General features: G+C 40.1%; 1 long non-coding RNA gene across 2 annotated transcripts; it reads left to right on the forward strand.

Moving 5' to 3' along the window:
- LOC113923104 lies at positions 1-21583 on the forward strand. Of its 2 annotated transcripts, none has more exons than XR_003520171.1 (3): positions 1-45; positions 12976-13159; positions 20909-21583. It is a non-coding gene; the product is annotated as an uncharacterized LOC113923104 (long non-coding RNA). The 2 variants fall into 2 exon arrangements; XR_003520172.1 differs by lacking the exon at positions 1-45 and adding an exon at positions 1334-1419.
- Positions 21584-27049: the final 5466 nt, after the last annotated feature.

The raw sequence follows: 27049 nt of genomic DNA on the forward strand, positions 1-27049 counted from the left end.
ATGCTTTTGAGTTCATATGTACACATATGTAGAGCTGTGAAAAATGTGAGCTGCCTGAAGCACATGCGTGTTCCCAACTGAGGTCAAACGATGTGAAGTTCTGCCTTCTTGTTTCAGCTCTCATTCTGTAAATAAATGTCCTATTCAAGGTCCATGTAGTGCCATGTTTTTCGCAGTTCTGTACCCTTTGTTGGTGATTTTGTTGTTTTAAAAGACCTGCAAGTATAGTGCTGAAGTGCTGTCTAGTGTTTTTAAGTGCAAGAAGAATATGACTTGCCTTACAGAGAAAAAATGTGTTAGATAAGCTTTATTCAGGCATGAATTATAGTGGCTGTTGGCTGTAAGCTCAATGTTAATGAATCAATAATATATATTAGATAAGATGTCTTTAAACAGAAACACACATGAATGATCAGTTAGTGCAAATGTTGTGACTAGAGACTTGTAGGAACCGAACCCTGTATTTCCCCTAGGAGCAATGGTTCAGTATTCACTAATTCAGCATTCACAATGACTTCATAGAACATAAGTACCATGAAAACTGAGAATTGAGTGTGTATTGTAAGGAATCTGAGGTGGTAAGGTGCAGGAAGGAACCATAAAAATCAAGGCAAGAAAAGAAGGAGAAAAGCTTGAAAATTGGCTCGAAGACTATGTAAGGCTTGGCAAATGCAAATATATGTATATGAATTACAGACAAAACTATGTTGTTTCTCTAGTTATTTCATGTGCAGCATATAGGAAAATATTAGTGATGATAGTTTTGTAACATCTCAGCCTTCTCCTACTGTCTCCTTGCAGATAATATATGGTGTTTAAAGAGTGAATTTTATGCCCACATCTTCATCAGCTCTGTCTTTCGAGAACTGTCAGAACCCTTTGCACTAATGCCAGGCTTCTCACATTCAGTACCCAGACCTGGAGGAGGAAGGGCAGGGGCTTACAGCTGCTATTTATCTCACTCCTGTTGTAACCAGAGAACAATGGATCCTGCTGATGGAGAGATGAGAATAATACTTCCATTGTTGGTAGAGCAGCTGAAGATGGAGCTCTGAACTTGGGGATCCGTTCCTGCTCCTGTCTTTTGATTCTGAGTTTTCTCAGGAGCTTGGCCACTTTTCAAAGATGTGCTGTTATGCTGGGAAGTCAGGAGAGAAAGCTAGTATCCAATACAACACAGAATCATACACACACGAAAAGTGCAAATAATTGGCCTAAAACTCAGACCATACTTAACAAAGAGAACTCTCTTCTCAGAGGTTTGGGTGGGGTTAGCTCTATGTAATCCCACAGTCCTCTGCATAAGCATAGTAGGACTGAAATGTTTGGGGAAGAGACTTCCAGCCACATGGATGAGACAGTGACAGGACTGTCACTGAGTCAGAACAATTAAAGATCATTTTCAGTTAAGTATACAAGGTACTCTTTTTTTATATGTTCTAGCTTGAAAAATGTGTGATTTTTATATACTTCATCAGTCTCCAGTTTGTCACAGAATCAAGAGAGATTCTGTGTGCTATTGGCAGTTCTATTATGCTCCAACTAGGTACAGCTTCTCCTCTGGGTTACTTGATGGCATGGTGTGAAAGGGATTGGAATGTCTATTTCCCTAACATTATGCTTGTGGGTTTATTTTTATTTTAAGATTTTATTTTATTATTATTTTTTAATTTTATTTATTTATTTGAGAGAGAGAGAGAGGGAAAGAGAGAGACATAGAGAACACAAGCAGGATGAGCAGAGGGAGAGGGAGAAGCAGGCTCTCTGCCAAGCAGGGAGTCCGACGTGGGACTCGATCCCAGGATCCTGGGATCATGACCTGAGCCAAAGGCAGACACTTAACCGACTGAGCCACTCAGGCACCCATTAAGATTTTATTTTTGAGTAATCTCTATACCCAACATGGGGCTCAAACTCACAACCCTGAGATCATGTGTTGCATGCTCCACTGAGTGAGCCAGCCAGGTGCCCCTAGGATCATGGGTTCAAATTTCATTCTCTCTTACAGTACATTTGTTTTGCCTTTAGCCACCACGTGATGGAATGATGTGCTTATACTCATCTTTCGTGTGTTGATCTTGTCTCATCTTTTGCTTGACCTGCTTCATGGCAACATTCACATTCTATTAATAGAGTGCACTATGTTTGCATTAGAAATATTCCTACAATGACTGTTCCTCATAACTGGTCAGGAGGGGGTTGGGACTTTAAAGTGACTAGGAGGAAGGTAAAGTATGGTGGGATGATTGGAAAGAGGGAGTGGGAATCAGAAGCAATTTTGCTGAAAGTAAGATCCTTTAAATATTCAGAGTATTCAGAGAACCAACTCCCCCGTCATGTTCTCAAACTGTTTATTTTGTTGCCCTTTGATTTAATATTCAATTGGACAATTTTTTTCCCATTTTTATTATTTTCTTGGTGTGTCTCCTTTCTCAACCTCTTGTTCTTCCTTGCTCGTTTTTGTTACTCTTTTTACCAGCCCTCTGAATCTCTCAACTTCCCTTCCCACTGTTTCTCTTGGTTCTAAAACCCTTGTGGTCACTCAAAGCTTTTTATAAAACTTTATATATCTATAATATGTTATAATAACAGTTGTTCTGGGCATGACATTATCCTAAGCACTTTATACACATTAACTCATTTAATTCTTATAATACGTATATGAGATAGATTCTAGTAGACCCCTAGTCCCAGGAGGAAACTAAAGCACAGGGAGGACAAGTAACCTGACCAAGTTCACCTCTCTGGGAAGTATAGGACCAAGGATTCAAACCAGCTATTCTGGCTCTAGAGTCCATCCTCTTTGCCACCACACGTAGACTCTCTTACAGTGAATGACACAGCTTCTATTAGCACTGCACGGCCACATTCTCACTGGTGCCTGTGGCCCATGATTTTCTGTGCTTCTGAAACTTCCCTCAGCAGGCTTTCACAAAAACTACTGTGATGGATGTGGTGGTATGCTGCTCAGACCTCCCTTCGAAGATGGATTAATGGCCCCAGCTATTGGAAATGTGACCGACAGCTACAGGTTTCGGAGATTATCTCAACTGCAGAGAGCCTAACTCTCTTGAGCCTAGCTCAAGGTCATGTTCTTCTCAGGCAGCCCCTATCCAATGACCAAGAAAGGTATTAAGACTGCTGTTTTGGTCAAACATCGAATTACTTGATGAGCCATCTTAGTTCTACACTTCCGTGTAGATTGGGAAGTGGCTGTCATCAGGCCCGCATGGCAACTCAGCTTCTCCTTCTACTCAATTTTACCTCCTTCCCCTTTCGTCCTCAGTTGTTGATCCCAAAGACACTCTCTAATAAACTGAGATCATTACCATAGGCTTCAGGCACATGAAAAAGAACATAATCTTCACTCTGTAGACTGAAATGAAAGGAAAGAGGCAGACTTATGGAAAATCTAAGAACAAAGAAAATATTGATGATAAATTTTAAAGATTCCAGACTTATCATCTTGCATGAATTTTTTTTTTTTTTGAGAGACACAGAGAGAGAGCACATGTGCATGCAAGTCAGGGGGGAGGGGCAGAGGGAGAGGGAGAATCCCAAGCAGGCACCATGCCTAGAGGGGAGCCCGATGTGGGGCTTGAGCCCACAACCCTGAGATCATGACCTGAACTGAAATCAAGAGTCAGACACTTAATTGAGTGAGCCATCCAGGCGCTCCTCATCTTGCATCACTTTAGTCCAAGTTTCCATTCATCATTTCTGAGAGATTTTGTTATCCTCTAAAACTTTTATGTAACAATATGGCAATTCCTTAAAAAATTAAAAAGTGGAATTACCATATGATCCAGCAATCCAGCTTCTGGGTATATATCCAAAAGAAGTGAAAACGGGGTCCCAAAGAGGATTTATACACCCATGTTCATAGCAGTATTATTCACAAGATCCAAAACTGGTGGATGAATAAATAAACAAAATGAAATACACGCATACAGTGGAATATTATTCAGCCTTAGAAAGGAAGGAAATTCTGACACATGCTAGAAAAAGGATGAAACCTGAAAACATTACACTAAGCAAAAGAGACCAATGACAAAAAGACAACTATTGTGTGACTCCAGTTATGTGAGGTACCTAGGGTAGTCAAATTCATAAAGACTGAAAGTAGACCAGTGGCTGCCAGGGGCTGGGGGTGGGGAGGACACAGGGGAGTTGCTGTTTAATGGGTAGAGTTTCAGTTTTACAAAATGAAATGAGTTCTGGAGATTGCACAACAATGTGAATGTACTCAACACTACTGAACTGTACCCTAAAAAATGGCTAAGATGGTAATTTTTTAAAAAGATTTATTTATTTATTTTAAAGAGAGGAAGGGGAGGGGCAGAGGGAGAGGGAGAATATTCTTTTTTTTTTTAAGATTTTATTTATTTGAGAGACAGAGAGTGAGAGAGAGAGAGAGATATCACGAGTCGGGGGGGAGGGTAGAGGGAGAAGCAGACTCCCCATTGAGCAGGGAGCCGGAGGCAGGACTCATCCCAGGACCCTGGGATCATGACTCGTGCCGCCAAAGGCAGACGCTTAACCGACTGAGCCACCCAGGTGCCCAGGGAGAGAGAATCTTAAGCAGACTCTGTGCTGAGTGCGGAGTGGCTATGGGGCTTGATCGCACACCCCTGAGATCATGACCTGAGCCAAAACGAAGAGTTGGACGCTTAACTGACTGTGCCCCCCAGGCGCCCCAAAGATGGTAATTTTTATGGTAAATTTTATGTCAGTTAAAGAAAATTTTTATGTGGTAAGATGTCAAAATTAAGTTTTGGCAGAGCAGCATTGAAGAGAACATTGCTCAAACTTTTCCTGTGTACACAGTTCTCTGAAAATGATCATAGATCTGAGATCCTGCCCAGTGTAAGCCTTTGAGGCAGAGAGGTAAATTTTCCCCATAGGATACAAGCAGAGAAAGACAAACCGTAGAAATGATCCCTGAAAGTATAGTCAAGCAGAGAAAGACAAAGCCTTGAAGAATCCTGGAAAAGAACAAGCAGGAAGTTCTCAGGGGAAATGGTGCCAAATACAGGAGTGCCTGCCACAAGCTTTGACACGTGGTGGCTGCAGGGACAGGCACTTCTTGGGTCCCACAAAGATCTGAAGGCAGAATAAGGAAGAGAGTGGAGAGAGGGCCGGGGTTCATGGCTCCAAACCAGCTGGAGCTGGTTGCATACCACAGCCAGAGGAAACTGCTAGGAAGAACCTTTTGTTGTGCATCTCAGAAGACAATCATAATGGCAGGTGCTAAACAGGAAGAACCAGAAAAACGGTTCTTGAGCCCCATTCAGCAACTCTGGGGATAAATGCCTGGAAGGATTCAAAGACTGACATTTTAAAAGCAAAGATGGCAGTGCAGGACAGATAGGGTATCAGACGGAGGATTCTGGCAGCCCATGTCAGGAGCGGAAGAGACGCTGTGATAGCGCATCAAAGTCTCCCTTGAATCCTTGGGTGCCAGGTGGTTATCTGGACTTGGCTCATGACCTTGGCTCATCACAAAGAAAGAGGAGCCAAACAAACAGGTGGAAAGGAAAGCTAAACCTTGTAGGGCTTCGATTTCTGAGTAACGCTAGCCAACTGCCCAGGCTGAAACTACTTTTCTCAAAGCATTGTTGCTATCCGGCTCTGCAGCGGTAGGTGCCTTATTTGACACGCAGGTGAGAATTACCTGTCCTGCTCAAATCCACCTGCTTGTCTTTCCCAGAGACCCCTGAAAATGGTCTTATTAATTTAAGATGGTACAGATTTGCCCTGGATGTTACCGAAGGGGTCCCTTTGAAGAAATTTTTGTATTATTTCCTTCCCTCCCTCCTTCCTTCCTTCCCTCCTTCCTTCCTTCCTTTCCTCCCATCCTCCCTTCCTCCTTTCCCTCCCTCCTCCCTTCCCTCCTTCCTTCCTTACTGTACTTTTTTATTATGGCAAAGTACATGTAATATAAAATTCATCATTTTAAAGTATGCAATTCAGTGACACTAATTACATTCACAGTGTTGTGCAACTATTACTGGTATCTATTTCCAAAATGTTTTTGTGACCCCACACAGAATCTCTGCACCTGTTAAACAATAACTCCACATACCTCCCTCCTCAGACTTTGGTAACCTCTTATCTATTTTCTGTCTCCATGAATTTGCCTACTGTAGGTACACCATAAAAGTGAATTCATACAATATCTGTCCTCACATAATATGTCTTTAAGGTTCATTCTTTTTGTACGGACTTCCTTTCTTTATAAGGCTGAATAATATTGCATCATAGGTATATCATATTTTGTTTGTCCATTCATATTTTGAACACATGGTTCTTTCTATTTTTTGGCTATTGTGCATAATTCTGCTATAACATGGATGTAAAGTATCTATTTGAGTTGTTGCTTTCCATTCTTTGCGTGTATACCCAGAAGTGGAATTACTGGATCATACGGTAATTCTATGTTTAGCTTTTGAGGAACTGCCAAAATGTGTTTTGTTTTGTTTTGTTTCAAACTGTTTTTCATAGCGGCTGCACTATTTTACATTCACATCAGCAAAGTACAATGGTTCCAATTTTTCTACATCCTTACCAACTTTTGTTATTCTCAGCTGTTTTGGTTTTTTTAAATAGTAGCTTTCCTAATGGGTATGAAGTGGTATCTTAATATGGTTTGTATTTTTGTAATGACTAGTGATATTGATCATTTTTTCATGTGCTTACTGGCCATCTAGTTATCCGTCTTGGAGTAATATCTATTCAAGTCTTTTGACCATTTTTGTATTGGGTAGTGTCTTTTGTTGTTGCTGAATTGTAGGAGTTCTTTGTATATTCTGGATACTAAACCCTTTTAGAAAAATGATTTGCAAATATTCTCTTCCATTCTGTGGGCTGTCTTTTCACTCTCTTGATTGTGTTTTTTGATGCATAGATGTTTTAATTTTTTTAAAAGATTATATATTTATTTGACAGAGAGACACAGCGAGAGAGGGAACACAAGCAGGGGGAGTGGGAGAGGGCGAAGCAGGCTTCTCCCGCGGAGCAGGGAGCCCGATGCGGGGCTCGATCGCAGGACCCTGGGATCATGACCTGAGCCAAAGGCAGACGCTTAACGACTGAGCCACCCAGGCACCCCTAGATGTTTTAATTTCGATGAAGTACATTTATTTGCTTTTTCTTTTGCTATCTGTGCTTTTGGTGTCAAATGTAAGAAAACATTGCTAAATCCAATGTCATGGAAATTTCTCAAAAGTCTTTTGTAAGCACTTTTTGTTTTAGCACTTATAGGTAGGTCTTTGATCCATTTTTTTTAGTTTTTATATACGGTGTAAGGTAAAGGTCCAACTTCATTCTTTTGCTTGTGTATATTTAGTTTTTCCAGCACCATTTGTTTAAAAGACTTCCTTCCCCATCTTATTTTCTTTTATGTTTACACGATTTTAGACTCCCCGCATGGTAAAGAAAGTGAGAACTACTTAAATTGTAGGCAATATATAAGTAAAATATATTATATTTAAGTATATGGTAATAAAACCCGATAACTATGATACAGAACTATGTTAATGTTACAAATCCAAGTTTCACCTGTTATAATCCATATGTCAGCAACCTGAAAAGATTCTTTCTTTTATTGATCTCTTAGCCTTCATTGTCTATAATATTTTTTAAATTTTGCATCAATTCTTTTACAGAAATATATTTGGCATTAACATTGTGTAAATTTAAGGTGTTGTAATATTTTTAAAATTATTAATTGGTTCACCTCTTACTTTAGCCCCAATTTTTTTTTTTTTTTGGCTTATAAACAATAGAAACTTATTTTTCACAGTTTTGGAGGCTGCAAAGTTCAAGATCATGGTGCCAGCATTTTCAGTGTTCAGTGAGGGCCTGCTTCCTAGACTGCACCTTATCCATAGCTAACAGATTGATGCTGGTTGTTCGCAGGAAGCATCAGCTCTTCCCCATAGGGTCTTCTTTACCCCATAGGGCTGCTTGAATATCCTCACAATATGGTGGTCAGCTATCCTGAGAGAGAGTAATCTAAGAGACCAAGAAAGAGGTTCCTACGATCTCTCAGTAGCTGGACAGCTTACTGTTACTCTCTTAACTTCAAGTTAAGGATCCATGTTAGGCATGATGTCACATGCATTTGATGTCCTCTAGTACAGTATCATCAAAGGGAGTATATGATTATGGAGGCTGAGAAGTCTCATGATCTACTGTGTGCAGGATGGGGGCCCAGGAAAGTTGGTGGTATAGGTTCAGTCCAAATCTAAAGGCCTAAAAACCAGGAAAACCAATGGTGTAAGTCCCATGGAGGAGCAACCAACTCCTCTCTGGCCTAATTCTTATGTTCTGCCCCAGAACTCAGTCTGAGGTGAGGGAATTCCTACAAAATCCACCAGGCACTCATGCATACACAACCTAGAAGTGCAGGGGAATCTGTGCCCCACAAAGCAAACCTTGACAATGTGATCAAGGACCAATCCCTCCTGCTCTAAGGTGGATAATTCTGAGGCCATTCCACATAGTTCCTCAAAAAGCCCGAAAGAGATAGAAATGCAGCTTCCGATAACAACCATTTTGAGATTACACCTATTGGTTTTCTCTCCTTTCCTGTTTTACTCTCCCTACCTCTATGGGATTACTGTCCCCGACCCCCAAATACTTTTACTCGAGGCTTGGTCTCAATCCTTGCTTTCCAGGAAGAACATGCGCTAATACATCAACCTTAGTCTTTTGAGATCTCTTGTATCTATTTTTAGCTGAAAATAACAAATGATTTCTTATAACCAGTTAAAAAAGACTAAGAAGAAAGTAGATGTTGGGAGTCAGCAAAGATTTGGCTATGTGATTAAGATAGAAACTCTTGGTTTCTGTATTAGGTTAAGCTAAGGTAATAGCCTGAAAATAGCCATTATGGAATCAGCTATTTTGAAGTCACTGTCGGTTGACTGGAAACTATTATTTGTCCTGTGTGTCATTATAGTGCCTCCTTCACAATGCATTGCTCTATGCAGGGAGAACTGGTGTGATAAGTTCTCACGTATAACCGTGTCACACTCCTTCCCCTTGCTCTTTTAAACAAAAAGTTTATTTATTTGTTTATTTTTAAAGCATACAATATGGTGGTTTTCAGTATATCCACCAAGTTATGCTATCATCACCACTATCTAATTCCCAAACATTTTTTTTCATTCCAAACAGAAGCCCATATTGATTAACAGCCACTTCCAGTTCTCCCTTTCCTTCAAGTCCCTGCCGGCCATGAATCTACTTTCTGATTATATAACTGGTCTATTCTTGACATTTAATATTAATGAAATCATAGAATATGTAGCCTTTTCTTTTCTTTTTTTTTTAAGATTTTATTTATTTATCTGACAGAGAGCGACACAGTGAGAGAGGGAACACAAGCAGGGGGAGTGGGAGAGGGAGAAGCAGGCTCCCCACTGAGCAGGGAGCCCGATGCAGGGCTCGATTCCAGGACCCTGGGATCATGACCTGAGCCGAAGGCAGACGGTTAACAACTGAGCCATCCAGGCGCCCCAGTATGTGGCCTTTTCTGTCTGGATTCTTTTACTTACTATAATGTTTTCAAGGTTCATCCATGTTGTAGCATGCGTCAGTGCTCCTGAGTTCCTTTCTTCTTGACATGGACCAGTTCCTTGCTACCAGCTGGGTGTCCTACAATTCAGCTCAACTCTGACTCTAACCCCTGGAGTTATCAGACTTTACAAGGTTAAGGTGTCAGTCCTGTGGGACTAAACACCACTTCAGACACCACCTGCAAATGGGGTGCCCAGGCTATCCATATTTCTGCCTAGCCAACTAAGATGAACCCACATCTTAGGTTTGATAATTCACTAGAATAACCCCAACTCACAAGAGCACTTTACTTATTGTTACCAGTTTATTATAAAAGATACAACTCAGGAACAGCCAAATGGAAGAGATACATGGGGAAAGTATCGTGAGAGGAGGTACAGAATTTCCATGCCAGCACTTTGATGTGTTCACTAACTTGGAAGCCCTCTGAACCCCGCTGTTTAGGGTTCTTTTATGGACATTTCATTACTAATTGATTAAACCATTAGCGATTGGTGATTGAACTCAAGCTTCTGTCTCTTTTTCTTCCCTGGATGTTGGGAGTGGGACTGAAACTTCCAACTTTAATCATGGCTAATCTTGCTTGCAACCAGCTCCCATCATGAAGCTATCTAGGGGCCCACCAAGAGTCACCCCATTAGTATGAACTCAGGTATGGTTAGTTGAAAGGCGTTTATTATGAATAACAAAAGACTCTCCTATCACCCCATCACATAGGAAAATCCAAGGGTATTAGGAGCTCTGTGCCAGGAACCAGGAAAAAAAACCATATCTACATTTCTTTTTGTACCATAATACTTTATTCCTTTTTATGACTGAATAAATATTCCAGTTTATGGGTATACCACTTATGTTTATCTATTCCTCTATTGATGGACATTTGGGTTGTTCCCACCTCTGGCTATTATGAATAGTACTGTGGCGAACATTCATGTACAATTTTTGTGTGGACATGTGTTTTCTTTCTCTTTGGGTAAATACCTAGAAATTGAACTGCTGAATCAAATGGTAACTCCATGTTTAACTTTTTGAGGAACTGCCAAACTCTTTTCCAAACACTCATATTTTTTCAACTTTATATGTACACTATTTAGGTTGTATCTCCCAATTAACTTCATGAACTCCTTGAAAGAAGGACCAATGTTTTCTACTTCCTTATATCTGCCACCATATTGATCCTAATGCTCTGCACCTAGTAGGAACTCAAGTATTTGTGTGTGATCACATAATTAAGACAATATGGACTTAATCATGGGAGTCAGTAGCAAACACAGTCTTATTGTAGCTGGTTGGTGGATATTTACAGATATATCTGGCTTTTTTGCTTTCTTTGCTTTCCACTCTGGAAAAATTCAGGCAACTGTTATTGTATGTAAGGAGTGGGATTACAGAGAATGGCTTACCCAATCCTTCTGGTCAAGTGCTTATACAGATTCCCAGAGAATGTTTATCAGTTCTTACTCAAAGTAATGTATCCAATTTAAACCATACTTATGGGCTGGCAACAATTTGGAAATATTTTCCCTGTACTAATCAACTCATCTCAACTCTCCATTCATGAATATAGGGCCTTACTCTGGGGGTTAGTCAGGACTCTTCCAGTTGTGAATGACAGAAAGCCAATTTAAAGTAACTCATGCAAAAAAAAGAAAAAGGGAAAAAAGAAAGAAAAGAAGAGGAAAGGAAAGGAAAAAGGAGGAGGAATTTGTCAGCTGTAAATGTTAGTTCCTAAGCTTTGGGCAAGGCTGGGTCCATGGTCATCACATTGTTTGCTCATGCTCACTGTCTTCCTGAGTCTGTTGGCTCTGTTTTATGTTTTGACTTTCTTTTCTTTTCTTTTTTTTAAGATTTTATTTATTTATTTGAGAGAGAGAGAGAGAGAGAACACAGAGGAGGTGAGAGGGAGAAGCACACTCCCTGCTGAGCAGAGAGCCTGACGTGGGGCTCCATCCCAGGACCCCGAGACCACGACCTGAGTCAAAGGCAGACACTCAACTGACTGAGCCACCCAGGCGCCCCATGTTTTGACTCTATTTTCAGAAAGACTCTTTCTACCTGGCAGTACCATGTCCCCTGGCAGCTCCCTTTGCTTCTCATTATTTCTTTGACATAAATACTAGAAAGCAAGGCAGCTACCAGGATTGGATAAATTCAATTTACCATCCTACTGGTGACAAAGGAGCCTAACATCAGGCTGAAGCTTATTTTCTTATCTGGATGGAAACTCTGGAGATACTCTCAGAGTCCAGATATCCACCTATTGGGATAGTTGCCACTGGGGCGCCTGGGTGGCTCAGTTGGTTAAGCGACTGCCTTCGGCTCAGGTCATGATCCTGGAGTCCCCGGATCGAGTCCCGCATCAGGCTCCCTGCTCTGCCAGGGAGTCTGCTTCTCCCTCTGACCCTCCCCCTTCTCATGTGCTCTCTCTCTCTCATTCTCTCTCTCTCAAATAAATAAATAAAATCTTAAAAAAAAAAAAGGGATAGTTGCCACTACTTCTCCCCACCACCACTTCCTCTAGAAATTCTTGGTGCACCAACCTGCACTGCATGTTCAGACTGCAAGTACCTGATCCTGTGCTTGTAAAGGAACATATGCTGTAGGATGATTAGAAAATACAGTGTCTCAGGACCCATTCTTTACAACTCCTTGCCATGCATTTCTATCTCCATTTGTACCTTTGATTTGATCTTGTCAAGCCCAATGGAAAGGGGCCTGGTACTGCTGGACAGCCATTCGTGGGAGAGGACCTCAAGTGGTAGGTGAGGTTAAACCCAATAGTGTGCAGGGCATTGGCTAGGACACACAACCTGAGCTCTGTCCTCAGTTGACCCCAGCATTCCTACATCTTTTCCAATTCTGAGAAATGAATCCCTAATGATAATAAAAACTAGGATCTCCTCACATGCTCAACTCAGCTCAAGGACGAGATCGGGAAGTTCTCTATGTCCTCTGCCTCCAGTCCCTCTGTAGCTACTGCTCCATCAGCCCCTAAAACTTTCTGAGCCAGAAATAGGAAGAAAACATGGGGAGGACTGGAAGCTGGCTCACCTCACACTGTTGTGTTCCAGCAAGAAATCCAAGGAGTCCAAATTTTCTATTTAAACCAAACCAACATTATAAAAATATATTTGTCAAGGTAGAAGGGTATACGACTTTTAAGTTTGTTACCATAAATTATAAATTTTAAATATTAAATCTATAGTGTGTTTCCTTGTCTGTATTTGTGCCTCGGGCCCAGCAAATGTCAGAAACAGACCAGCCTCTCTTTTTCCCTTTTCTCATTAATTTTGCTGATCTGCTATCTTGAGCACTCTCGTAAGATGGGGATAAAAGCATTGACTTTGCCTAACCAACTCTTGCATTTGTATCTGCTTATACCTTCCACAGAGGACAATCACTGATAGATCCAAACCCCACCAAGCAGAGAGAGCTTCAGAAAGAAGATGCTGTGATCAATGTATTTAAATCTCATTTGGAAAAGGTCGTTGGTGTGAAATGGAAGAAAAAAAATCCTATCGGTATGGGTTAAGGATAGAAAGTCTCAGCTGCAGCTGCAAGAAACCAAGGCATGGTAAGTAGTAGAATGCAAAACAAGTATGATAGTTTACCTAACGGAAAGATTCACCTCATTGGAGGAACTCACAGAACTTTGCATTCATTGTCATAACACCTACCTAAGTGAGAATTATTATGGTTACTTGAAGATGAGGAAACCAAGGCACAAATAAGTCAAGTACTTATGGTATGTGAATTATATCTCAATTTTTAGAAAAAGTCAAATGTCAACCTTTGGCCAGAAGCAGTTACATAATTTGCAGGGCCCAATACAAAAGGAAAATGTGGGACTTCTTATTCAAATACTATGAGGAATTTCAAGATGGTGACAGCAGAACATTAACCCAAGCACAGGGTCCTTCTAAGCATGTGGCCCAATGTGACCGTATAGGTCACATACCCATGAAGCCAGCCCCACACATGGCATAGATGAAGCCAGACACAGAACTCAGATTCTTATTTTCCTATGTGAATGTCTCAAGTGGATCAGTGATTCTCAAGCTGGGAACATAAGTTCCTGTGGTTCCTCTGATAAATCTTTTGGTGTGTTGAGACTTTGTTTCATTGTTCTACTTTACTGTCATCACTCAAGTTTGGGAAACACTGGGGGCCATCTCTCCTCCTAACCAAAGTCACTCCTTCCTTGCCAGAGCAAAACCAGATTGGGGGTAGCGGGGTTCTGAAGCCCCTTTGTAAGAAAATAAAATACAAAATTACAAATACAAACTAGGTCTTGAAAGAGGACCATGCAAGTAAGGAGCCCTGAGGCTTCAGCTTCATTAGCTCTGGGGTAAATCCTTCTCTCCCTGCACCCCTGTCCCAGCTCTCAACTCCTCTCAGCTCTCAAGGACTTTGCTCCTCTGGTTATACCTTTCTTGTCCTTCGTCATTAAACTCACTCCATCTGTTACCATTCCCACACTCCTGTCTCCCCTTTGATTCCTCATCTCTCTCTGGGTGACTTCCTTGTCTCTTCTCTCTTCAGAGCCAAATTTCTTTAAAGAGTGAAGACTTGACACACTGCTACTTCACCTTCCATTTACTACCTTGCTTCCTTTCCCACCTGCCAGGGAGGAATGGCTTTTGTCGTGCTTATTCCTAGTATATGGCTTCCTTGTGGCTTGAACCTGTGAGTACTGCTCAGTGCTTATCTCTCTGACCTCTTAGCAACATTTGCCATAGCAGGGAACTCTTCTTTCTTCAAGCTCCTCTCTTGGTTCAAGGACACCATCTCTTCCTTGTGTTGATCTTAGGTCTGTGTTTCTTTTGTTCTCCTTTGCAGGCCCCTTGTCTCCTACTCACCCCCCAACAGTCACTGTGGGGCACATGAGCTAAGTAAGCCACACAGGGCTCAGTCCTTGGGCCCTCTTCTCTTCTCTGTTGACACTATCTTCCTAACCCGCCATACCATGTATGTGCTGAGAACTCAGAATTTTCTCTTTAGTCCTGTCCAAACCTCTCCTTTGAGCTCCAGTCCCAGATGACTATTTGCCAGCGTGGCATCTCCACTGGAATGGCTCACAGGTAGCTCAAACTTAGTAGGTCCAAAACTGGGCTTGGCATGACTTTGCCACCCCAAATCCAGTCCTTCCCTCGTTTTCCTCATCTCAGTATTTAGCACCATCATGTAACCTGTTGCTCAATTCAGAAATGTGGAAATCATCCTCGATCCATCAGTAAATTCTATGGAAACCCCCACCATATCTCAGATGTATTTACTTCTCCGCATTTCCCACGATAACACCCTAATCCAACTAGTCCATCAGTTCTAAATGACAATAGCCTCAGCCCTGGTCTTCCCGCTTCCTCTGTTGCTCTCCCTCCAACCTGTTTTTCATAAATAACCAGAGCAACACTGTCTCATAGAAATATAATGTGACCACATATGTAATTTCAAATTTTCTAGTAGCCACATTAAATTAAAAAGAAACAGGTGAAATTAATTTCGACAATTAGCCAAAGTATTCAAATATATCAACATGTAATCAATATAAATATTAGTGAAATATTTTACATTTTAATGTGATTTTAAATGAAAAATTTCAAGTACACAAAATAACATATATTCTGCACTTATAGTCTATTTCAATTTGGACTCACCATAATTCAAGTGCTCAATAGCCCCATGTGGTTAGTGGCTATCATACTCCAAGGAGCCAGAGTGACTTTTTTTTTTTTTTTAGATTTTATTTATTTATTTGACAGAGAAAGAGAGAGCACAAGCAGGGGGAGCAGCAGAGGGAGAGGGAGAAGCAGGGTCCCTGCTGAGCAGGGAGGCCTACAAGGGGCTTGATCCCAGGACCCTGAGATCATGACCTCAGCAGAAGGCAGACGCTTAACCGGCTGAGCCACCCAGGTGCCCCAAGAGCGATCTTTTTAAAGTAAGTTGGGTTAGGTCATCACCTGCTTAATAACTCCTCAATGGCTTCACAATGCACTTGGAATAAAATCTAAGCCCTTCAGGGGCGCCTGGGTGGCTCAGTCGGTTAAGCATCTGCCTTCGGCTCAGGTCATGGTCCCGGGGTCCCGGGGTCCTGGGATCGAGCCCCACATCGGGCTCCCTGCTCAGCGGGGAGCCTGCTTCTCCCTCTGCCTCTGCCTGCTGCTCGCCCTGCTTGTGCGTGCTCTCTCTCATTCTGACAAATAAAGAAATAAAATCTTAAAAAAAAAAATCTAAGCTCCTCAGCGTGATCTAGCCATATCCCTTCAACATCTTTGGGGTCCTTTTTCTTTTTGTTGGTTTTGCTTCGGCCGCCTTGGCTTCCTTTCAGTTCTGAGAACACACCAGCTCTCGGTCTCCATGGACGTCTATGGCTGGCTCCTTATCCTCAAATTGCCACGCAAATAGTATCTCCTCAGACAAGCCTTCCCTACCTGTATCTGAGAAGGTCCACCTAGTTATCATTTAGCACAGTACTCTGCTTGTTACCTTCAGTGTGCTTTCTTCAGTTTGTGATTATATATTTATTAATCAGTTTACTGTCTATCTTCCCTATTAGACTGTAAATTTTATGAAGGAAAGAATTATCTCCAGCACTGTAGACTGATTCTGCTCTAGTTGACACTCAATAAATATTTGTTGAATAAAGAGTATCTGAGCACCGTCCCCCACACCCTCACTAAGGGAACTAAGAAGCAAATTGATTTCGGTAGTGCTGTGTATCGAATGACAATGAATGCATGATAAATAAATACTAGATGCTAGAAGAGATTCTTCCTATTAACCAAAGAAAGTTTCGAATGTAGGCACAGTTGTTTATTATCTTTCTTTCTTTTTTTTAATGTTTTATTAATTTTTTTTGACACAGAGAGACACAGTGAGAGAGGGAACACAAGCAGGGGGAGGGGGAGAGGGAGAAGCAGGCCTCTGGCAGAGCAGGGAGCCCGATGCGGGGCTCGATCCCAGGACTCCGGGATCATGACCTGAGCCAAAGGCAGACGCTTAACGACTGAGCTACCCAGGCGCCCCTATCTTTCTTTTTTGAAGAGATCTTAATTATTTACTCTGCAAATAAAGCAATTTCGCTGAAAAAAATTCTAAGGTCAGTGGTGCCTCTGGGAATCCCCACATCTTAATATAATGGCTCCATGAAAGTTAAACTCTTGCTCTATGAGACAGAACCAGAGACTCCAAAACCTCTGTGGCTTTGGGGAAAGGCAGCTGGAAGGTGGATGAATGCCCTGATCCCAACCTAGAGTGATTACTAATTTGTTCACTCATTCTGCGAATGTTTGTGAATGCCTTTGTAGCAGGCATTGTTCCAGGCTCTGGGGATACAATAAAACTAACAGGCAAAAAATCCTGTCTTCATGGAGCTTATATTCTAGTATTATATTTAGTATTATATTTAGGAGATAGATAGTAAATAAAAACTGAGTTTATACTATGTTAGATAGTGGTAAGGTCGAGGAAGGAAAATTAAGCCAGGAGGGGGGCTGGGAGTACAGTGCTTACAATTTTAGGTGGGGTGACCAGACAATGCCTCACCCATATGGTAACATTTGCATAAAGCACTAGAGGTAAGGGAGTGACCCAGGTAGCCAGCTGAGATAAGAGAGTTCCAGCATTAAGGGAACAGCAAGGAGATCAGTGTGACTGGAGTAGAGTGAATGATAGGGAGAAAAGGTGGTGATGAGGTCCTAGATGTTGGCAATCAGTGACTAGATCTGCGAGAGCCCAAAGTAGGCCACTGTAAGGACTTCGGTTTTTACTCCAGGTGAGGTACAAAGTCAGCGGAGGGTTATGAGCAGAGTTGTGACACGGTTCTGACATATTTTAGAATGATTACTCTCACTATGTGCTGAAATGAGTGAATGAATGAATGAATGAAAGAAAACGGGGCAAGAAAGAAAATAGAACTAGGAGGCCTTCACTTAACTGGGAAACCAAGAAACAACGCTAGAAACGATCTCTTAAAAAGAAGTGTAACACCTGATCACTTTCTCACTACATTAAAAAGGCATAATGACCCACTTAAGGTGCTTGATTGCTCGCCACAGGTCTCTCCTTGGGCGTGCATGTCTTCAGGAGGGGCGGGGAAGACACTTGAGCTCACCAGAGAAAAGCAGCTGGTTGCCGGTGAGGCCGGAGCAGGACCCAAAGCTGCCCCTTTGTCACTAGAAACCTGACACTTTTCAGTTTAGTCAGACAATGACGGCCTTGGCTGGGGAATGTTAGGGATGCCTGCCAAGTTTACGGTCTGCCTCTCTCAGCCTAGACAACATTGGAGAGAGTAGCATATCTTTTGAATTTGCAGAAATGAGAGCAGAAGGGAGAACTAACATTTCTCATTAGGGTATAACAAGCCGACTATGTCAATTGTGTTGCTGAATCTATTCTGTTCCAACCGTGAGAAAGCAAGACGTCCATAAACAGAAAGGAAGATAGAATTGTGGGGTTTAGGATTTAAAGAGCTCCCAAATGCTTCTCTAGATAAATTTATCTCTGCTAATCATTGTTTACCCCTGTTGTATTCTTTTATTTTTTAATTTTTTTTTAGAATGGAAATGAACTTTTTTCTGGTTATAAAAAGGAATACATGTACATGGTTAAAAATTTAAGCAGTACAAAAAAGTATACAATGCTAAGAAATAATATAGACATGTAAAGTCTCAATAATCTGAACATGTAAGGTCTTTCCTAAATTCATCTATATCTTTGACCATATCACAATAAAAATGCCGTTAGATTTTTTTTTACAAGGCAAAGCAATGCTAAAGTAAATGTTGAAAGCAAATATGCAAAAATAGTGATGAAAATTCTGAAAGAGAAAAATAACAGGGTAAAATTTGCCCTAGGAAATTAAAATAGATTATAAAATTACTGTAATTAAAAGTTTGGTAGTGGCACAGGAATAGACAGATTGGTGGTATAAAATAGTATCCAGAAATAGACCCAAGTATACACACAAATTGACTGTAAGAGAAAAGAATTTCAAAATTTGGGGGAAAATATGATTAATAAATAGAGTTGGGACATTAAGTTACTATCTAGAAAATAAAATAAAATCAGATCCTATTTTGGGGGGTAGGGTTTTCATAAAGGTAATGAAGTTAAAATAAGGTCGTTGTAGTGGGCCCTAATCCAATCTGACTGCTGTCCATAGAAGAAAGGAGGTTAGGACCCAGAGACAAGAAAGACTATGTGAAGACACAGGGAAGGGGCCGCCATCTACAAGCCAAGGAGAGAGGCCTCAGAAGAAACCAACCCTGCTGACCCCTTGATCTTAGATTTCTGGCCTCCAGACTTGTGAGGAAATAAATTTCTGTTGTTTAAGCCACACGGTCTATGTGGTGCTTTGTTACGACAGCCCTAGCAATAAATACAAGAAATTAAATTCTTTCTCATCAAGATACGAAATTCAGAAGCCATAAAAGAAATGATTGGTTACTTTGACTACATAACCATTTAAAATTTCTGCACAGAAATAAAAACATGTAACAATTTAAAAACCCCCCAAGGAACACCTGGGTGGCTCAGTCAGTTAAGCATCTGCCTTGGGCTCAGGTCATGATCCCAGGGTCCTGGGATGAAGCCCCACATCGGGCTCTCTGCTCAGAGGGGAGTCTGCTTCTCCCTCTCCCTCTGCCGCTCCCCCTGCTTGTACTATCTCTCTGTGTCAAAGAAATAAATAAAATCTTAAAAAAAAAAAACAAAAACAAATTAAAAAGACAATAATCTGGGGGAAAAGTACGATACCCAGAAGGGCTAATCTCCTTAATTAAAAAAAAAAAAAAAAAAAGCCCAGGATTGCCAGATCTTTTTTTATTTATTTACTTCTCTTTCTTTCAAAAAAAGCTGGAAATCCTACATTTTATGTGATATCTCCTGGTGGTTTCACACTGACTACGAATTTAAACTTTAAACACTGTACAGGCCAACACTGTATGGGGCTCCTAGTTTAGGACCTCTAGCCTAGATTACCACCACAGGGGACCTTCCCTTCAGCAGATGAGTCTAAAGCAGGTTGTGAGATTTTTTAAAGATCTCACCGCCATTGAGAAATACAGAATGAGGATTTCTTCTTAGTCATCCAGAATCTCTCTCTCTGCCTTACACACATGCATGCATGCATACCTGACTAATATTAACTCTCAAATGTAGTTTGTAGCTACTTTATGGAAGAAAACCATTTCCCCATATGCAACATAGTATTTACTGACCTTCTCTGCCCAAATGGGAATAGCTTTATGTTGTTGGTGCAGAACTATGTCAGTCACTTCCTTTCCCCCCTCACCTTAAATGGTAATATAAGCCCAAGAGGCCTACCTGCACAAGAAACAGGAGACTTTACAGAGCTGACAGTTGACTGATGGATACACTGAGAACATAAAGTAGCTTTAAAAAAAAACTCTCTCTGTACTTTAAGCCAAATCACATTCCCAGGCAGACATCTCTAGAAGGGAAAGAGGAAATGGCAGAATTTATGACCCACTTGCATAAGAACCTCCTCCTATGACTAAGTGTGAGGCAAGAGTAGAGGTAGTATGCCTGTTTGTGGAGGGCCGGTGAAGGGGATGTATGTGTGTAAAGATTTATAATTTGGAATTTTAACTATGGTTAATTTGGGTAGTGAGATTTGGGATGATTTTTATTTTATTCTATTTAATTTTTTTATATTTTATATAGTGAACTTGTATTGCTTTTATAACAGGAGAAAGAATAATAAATGTCCATAAAAGTGTATTGTATGTTAACCTTATCTTCCTAACTAGACTATATAAATTCTCTGAAAGAGGGACTCATTTTTTTAAATCTTTTCCCATACCTATATTTTAGGGCTCATGATAGACACTTAAACTGTGGCTGATAGTCATTAATATGGAGTCTTTTCCAGAACTAGTCTTGATTAAAGTCACGTAGGCAGAATAAGTCTTGCCTGGGTCACAATGATTCTTGAGGATCCATCTGAAAAACAGAATCTGTGCGTTAGATATGTATTATCCTATACTGATCTTCTAGACACATTATCACGCTCAATGGGCGCCCAGCCTCATAATGCTATATTCTAGGACTCTGCACCAGGAGTCTGCTATTTGGTATTATTTTAAACTTCAGATAGTACTCACTGGCTTACAAGATCCAGCTATCTATCTATCTATCTATCTATCTATCTATCTATCTATCTATCTATTTATCTATCATCTTCTACCATTACTGTGAGGTTTAATGAGATAATGTGAAGTACCCAATATAGTGCTTAGTACATAGAACTCCACACATACAAGCTCTACCTTCTGTTCTGCTCTTGTTTCCCACTTTGCAGCTAAGCTGAAAGAAGGCACAAAGCCAAAGGAGAGATGAATGGATGACAGCTGGCCATAAGAGAGATGTTAGTCAAATTCCACAGGATTAAATGGCTGTGAATCAGAGGTGTCAAGGTCCACTCCCAAGATTCCAAAGAGCAACTTTTAGTCTTACAAGAAAAGTCGGTGAGGAGAGGGATAAGTGAGAGGCCTGCTGGAAGAAAGAGGAAGTAATTTTTCCTAGCAGAGGTGAAATTGGTTCTTGGTATTCCTTCACAATAATGAGTGACTATTTTGTTGGCCAGGATTGGATTAGCCCAAGGGTATTTAGAGATCTATGTATCTCATTGGGTCATCTGCATTTTACTGAGGAATAGGAAGATTAATTGCAGGCACCTGCCAGTCTGGTCATCCCACTTAATGCAACCAAGCCCAGGAAGTCCTCTCACATTCCAGAAACTGCTCAGTCTGCTGCTTTGATGAAGTTTGCCCCATCTGTCTGGAAAAAGGCAGTTCAGGCCACATTTTTCCCACGCAACAGAAAAAGCCAATCTCAACAAAGCTAGAAGTTTGTCCTAAAAATCTGGAAGATTACTTAAGAGATATTTCAGCAACCTACATCTTCAGTAAGCCTCCCCAGAAACAGATTAAAAGAGGAGAAATTACAACTGATACCGAAGAAATACAAGGGATCACAAGAGACTACTACAAACAATTGTATGCCAATAAACTGAACAACCTAGAAGAAGTGGATAAATTCCTAGAAACATACAGTCTTCCAAGACTGAATCATAAAGATAGATGTAAAAAATCTGAATAGATCAATTACTAGTGAGGAGGTTCAATCAGTAATCAAAAACCTTCCAATAAACAAAAGTCCAGGATCAGGAGGCTTCCCTGGTGAATTCTACAAAACATTCTAAGAAGATTTAATACCTAGCCTTTTAAAAAAAAAAACTCTCCCAAAAAACTGAAGAGAAGGAATGCTTTTGAACTCATTTTTTGAGGGCAACATCACCCTGATACTAAAATCAGACAAGGATACCACAGGAGAAAGAAGAAAGAAAAAAGAAAGAAAGAAAGAAAGAAAGAAAGAAAGAAAGAAAGAAAGAAAGAAAGAAAGAAAGAAAGAAAGAAAGAAAGAAAGAAAGAAAGAAAGAAAGAAAGAAAGAAAGAAAGAAAGAAAGAAAGAAGGAAGGAAGGAAGGAAGGAAGGAAGGAAGGAAGGAAGGAAGGAAGGAAGGAAGGAAGGAAGGAAAGAAAGAAAGAAAGAAAAGAAAGAAAGAAAGAAAGAAAGAAAGAAAGAAAGAAAGAAAGAAAGAAAGAAAGAATTACAGGCCAATATCACTGATCAACATAAATGAAAAAGCCTTCAACAAAATATTAGTAAACTGAATTCAACAATAAATTCAAAGGTTCAAACACGATGATCAAATGGGACTTATTCCAGGGATGCAAAGATGATTGAACATCCACAAATCTTAATCAACATGACATACCACATTAACAAAACAAAGGATAAAAATCATTTCAGTTAATGCAGAAAAAGCATTTGACAATATTCAACATACATTTATGATAAAAACTCTTAACAAAGTGTATATAGATGGAATGTATCTCAACATAATGAAGACCATATGTGACAAGTCCACAGCTAATGTTATATCCAACAGCAAAAAGCTGACAGTTTTCCCCTTAAGGTTAGGAACAAGGCAAAGATGCCCACTCTTGTCACTTTTATTCAACATAGTATTGGAAGTCCTAGCTAGAGCAATTAGGCAGGAAAAATAAACAAAAGTCATCCAAATTGGAAAGGAAGAAGTAAAAGGATCACTCTTTGCAGGTGACATGATTTTATATGTAGAAAACCTTTAAGACTCCCCCCAAAATTGTTAGAACTATAAATTTAGTAAACCTGCAGGGTACAAAATCAATATGCAAAATCAGTTGCATTTTTATACACTAACAATAAGCTAGTAGAAAGAGAAAATCAGAAAACAATCCCATTTACAATTACATCAAAAAGAATAAAATACCTAGGCATAAATTTAACCAAGGAGGTGAAAGATATACATTGCAAACTATAAGACGTTGAGGAGAGAATTTAAAGAAGACACAAATATATGGAAAGGTATCTTACGCTCATGGATTAAAAGACTTAATTTTGTAAAAGTGTCCATATTACCTAAAGTAGCCCTGAAAAAGAAAAGCAAAGCTGGCGGCATCACAATTCTGGACTTCCAGCTCTATTACAAAGCTGTCATCATCAAGACAGTATGGTACTGGCACAAAAACAGACACATAGATCAATGGAACAGAATCGAGAGCCCAGAAATGGACCCTCAACTCTATGGTCAACTTATCTTTGACAAAGCAGGAAAGAATGTCCAATGGAAAAAAGACAGTCTCTTCAACAAATGGTGTTGGGAAAATTGGACAGCCACATGCAGAAGAATGAAACTGGACCATTTCCTTACACCACACACAAAAATAGACTCCAAATGGTTGAAAGACCTAAACGTGAGACAGGAGTCCATCCAAATCCTAAAGGAGAACACAGGTAGCAACCTCTTCGACCTCAGCCGCAGCAACTTCTTCCTAGAAACATCACCAAAGGCATGGGAAGCCAGGGCAAAAATGAACTATTGGGATTTCATCAAGATAAAAAGCTTTTGCACAGCAAAAGAAACAGTCCACAAAACCAAAAGACAACCGACAGAATGGGAGAAAATATTTGCAAATGACATATCAGATAAAGGGCTAGTATCCAAAATCTATAAAGAACTTATCAAACTCAACACCCAAAGAACAAATAATCCAATCAAGAAATGGGCAGAAGACATGAACAGACATTTTTCCAAAGAAGATATCCAAATGGCCAACAGGCACATGAAAAAGTGCTCAAAATCGCTCGGCATCAGGGAAATCCAAATCAAAACCTCAATGAGATACCACCTCACTCCCGTCAGAATGGCTAAAATTAACAAGTCAGGGAACGACAGATGTTGGCGGGGATGTGGAGAAAGGGGAACCCTCCTACACTGTTGGTGGGAATACAAGCTGGTGCAACCCCTCTGGAAAACAGTATGGAGGTTCCTCAAACAGTTGAAATTAGAGCTACCATTCGATCCAGCAATTGCACTACTGGGTATTTACCCGAAAGATACAAATGTAGGGACCCGAAGGGGTACATGCACCCCAATGTTTATAACAGCAATGTCCACAATAGCCAAACTGTGGAAAGAGCCAAGATGTCCATCGACAGATGAATGGATAAAGAAGATGTGGTATATATACACAATGGAATATTATGCAGCCATCAAAAGGAATGAGATCTTGCCATTTGCAACGACGTGGATGGATCTGGAGGGTGTTATGCTTAGTGAAATAAGTCAATCAGAGAAAGACATGTATCATATGACCTCACTGATATGAGGAATTCTTAATCTCAGGAACAAACTGAGGGTTGCTGGAGTGGTGGGGGGTGGGAGGGATGGGGTGGCTGGGTGATAGACATTGGGGAGGGTATGTGCTACGGTGAGCGCTGTGAATTGTGTAAGACTATTGAATCACAGATCTGTACTTCTGAAACAAATAACGCAACATATTTTAAGAAAAAAGAAAAAGAAGAAGATAGCAGGAGAGGAAGAATGAAGGGGAGTAAGTCAGAGGGGGAGACGAACCAGGAGAGATGATGGACTCTGAAAAACAAACAGGTTTCTAGAGGGGAGGAGGGTAGGGGGATGGGTTAGCCTGGTGATGGGTATTAAAGAGGGCACATTCTGCATGGAGCACTGGGTGTTATGAACAAACAATGAATCATGGAACACTACACCAAAACAAATGAAGTAATATATGGTGATTAACATAACAATAAAAAATTAAAAAAAAATTCCAACAGCATTTTTCACAGAAATAAAACAAACAATTCTAAAATTTGTATGAAACCACACAAAATCCCAAATAGCCAAAGTAATCTTGAGGAAGAAAAACAAAGGTGTCATCTCCCTGATTTCAAACTGTATTATAAACCTTTAGTAATCAAAATAGTATAGAATTGGCATAAAAACAGACACATAGGAGCAGAATAGAGAGCCCAGAAATAAACCCAGCATATATGATCAATTAATTTATGACACAGGAAGCAAGAATATACAATGGGGAAAGGACAGCTTCATCAATAAATGGTATTGGGAAAACTGGAGACCACATGCAAAAGAATATTGGACCACCATCTTACACCAAACACAAAAAATTAACTCAAAATAGATATAAAAGTGTATGTAAGATCATAAACCATAAAACTCCTAGAAGAAAACAGACAGTAAGTTCCTTGACATCACTCTGAGTGATATATATTTTTGGGTCTGACTCCAAAGGCAGTGGCAACAAAAGCAAAAATAAACAATTGGGACTGCAGCAAACTGAAAAGATTCTGCATAGCAAAGGAAACCACCAACGAATTGAAAAGGCAACCCACTGAATGGGAGTACATATTTGCACATCAATACCCATTAAGGGGTTAATATCCAAAAGGTATAAAGAACTCATATATGCAATAACAAAGGAACAAAAAATTTGATTTAAAAATGGGCAGAGTATCTGAATAAACATTTTTCCAAAGAAGATATACGAATGGCCAACAGGCACATGAAAAGATGCTGAACATTACTAACCAAAACCACAGTGAGATATCACCTCACATCTGTCAGAATGGCTGTTATCAAAAAGACAACAAATAACAAGTGTTGGTGAGGATGCGGTGAAAAGGGAACTCTTGTGCACTGTTGGTGGGAATGTAAATTGGTGCAGCCACTGTGGAAAACAGTATGGAATTAAATTAAAAATAAACAAAAAATTAAAAATAGAACTACCATTTGATTCAGCAACTCCACTTCTGGGTATTCAAAGAAAATGAAGACATTAATTGGGGGAAAAGACAGATAAATCCCCATGTTCGTTGTAGCATTATTTACCAAGTTATGGAAACAACCTAAATGTTCATTGATAGAAGAATGGATAAAGAAAATGTGATTAATATATATGTGTGTGTATGTGTGATAGGGCCTATCTTTTTTAGATATGCCATATTATATATACCATATATATATATATATATATATAGTACTCAGCCATAAAAGAGAATGATACCTTGCCATTTGCAACAACATATGGACATGGACCTTGAGGGCATTATGCTAAGTGAAATAAGTCAGAGAAAGACAAATACCATATGATTTCACTTATATGTGGAATCTAAAAACAAACAAAAAAATTCACAGATCTGGAGAACAGATTGGTTGCCAGAGGGGAGGGGGATAAGGTAATAGGCAAAATGGGTGAAAGGGATCAAGAGACACAAACTTCCAGTTATAAAATAAATAAGTCATGGGGATGTAATGCACACCATGGTGACTTCAGTTAATGTGGTATTGCAAATTTGAAAGTTGCTAAAAAGGGGCACTTGGGTGGCTCAGTCGGTTAAGCATTTGCTTTGGCTCAGGTCATGATTCTGGAGTCCTGGGATTGAGCCCCTCATTGCGCTCCCTGCTCAATGGGGAGTCTGCTTCTTCCTCTCCCTCTGTTCCTCCCCTGGCTTGTGCTCATTCTCTCTCTCAACAAAATAAAATATTTTTTTTAAAAAGTTGCTAGGAAAGTAAATCTTAAAAGTTCTCAACAGACGAAAAACATTTTTTTGTAACTTTGTATGGTAACTAGACCTATTGTGGTGATCATTTCACAATGTATACAAATGTCAGATCATTATTTTGTATACATGAAACGAATGTAATCTGTATGTCAATTATACTTCAATTAACTAAAAATGTCAGGCTATCTTTTCTTGCTAAAACACAACCATAACCATTTTTCCTCCTTGATTTAATCCTATAGGAGTTTCTGAGTAGTTTTGAAGAACTTTTCAAGAAACAGGACAATCCATCCATACCTGCATTGTCCAATATGGTAGCCACTAGTCATAAAATATAGGACACCCAGTTAAATTTGAATTTTAGATAAATACAGAAAATTTTTTTAATGTGTGTCTCATGCATTATTTGTGATATACTCAAACTATAAAATTATCTGTTGCTAATCTGAAATTAACAATTAACTGGACATCCTGGGGTGTCTGGGTGGCTCAGATGGTTGGGCATCTGACTC

This window comes from Zalophus californianus, chromosome 9, assembly GCF_009762305.2.
Source record: "Zalophus californianus isolate mZalCal1 chromosome 9, mZalCal1.pri.v2, whole genome shotgun sequence".
Classification (NCBI taxonomy): domain Eukaryota; kingdom Metazoa; phylum Chordata; class Mammalia; order Carnivora; family Otariidae; genus Zalophus; species Zalophus californianus.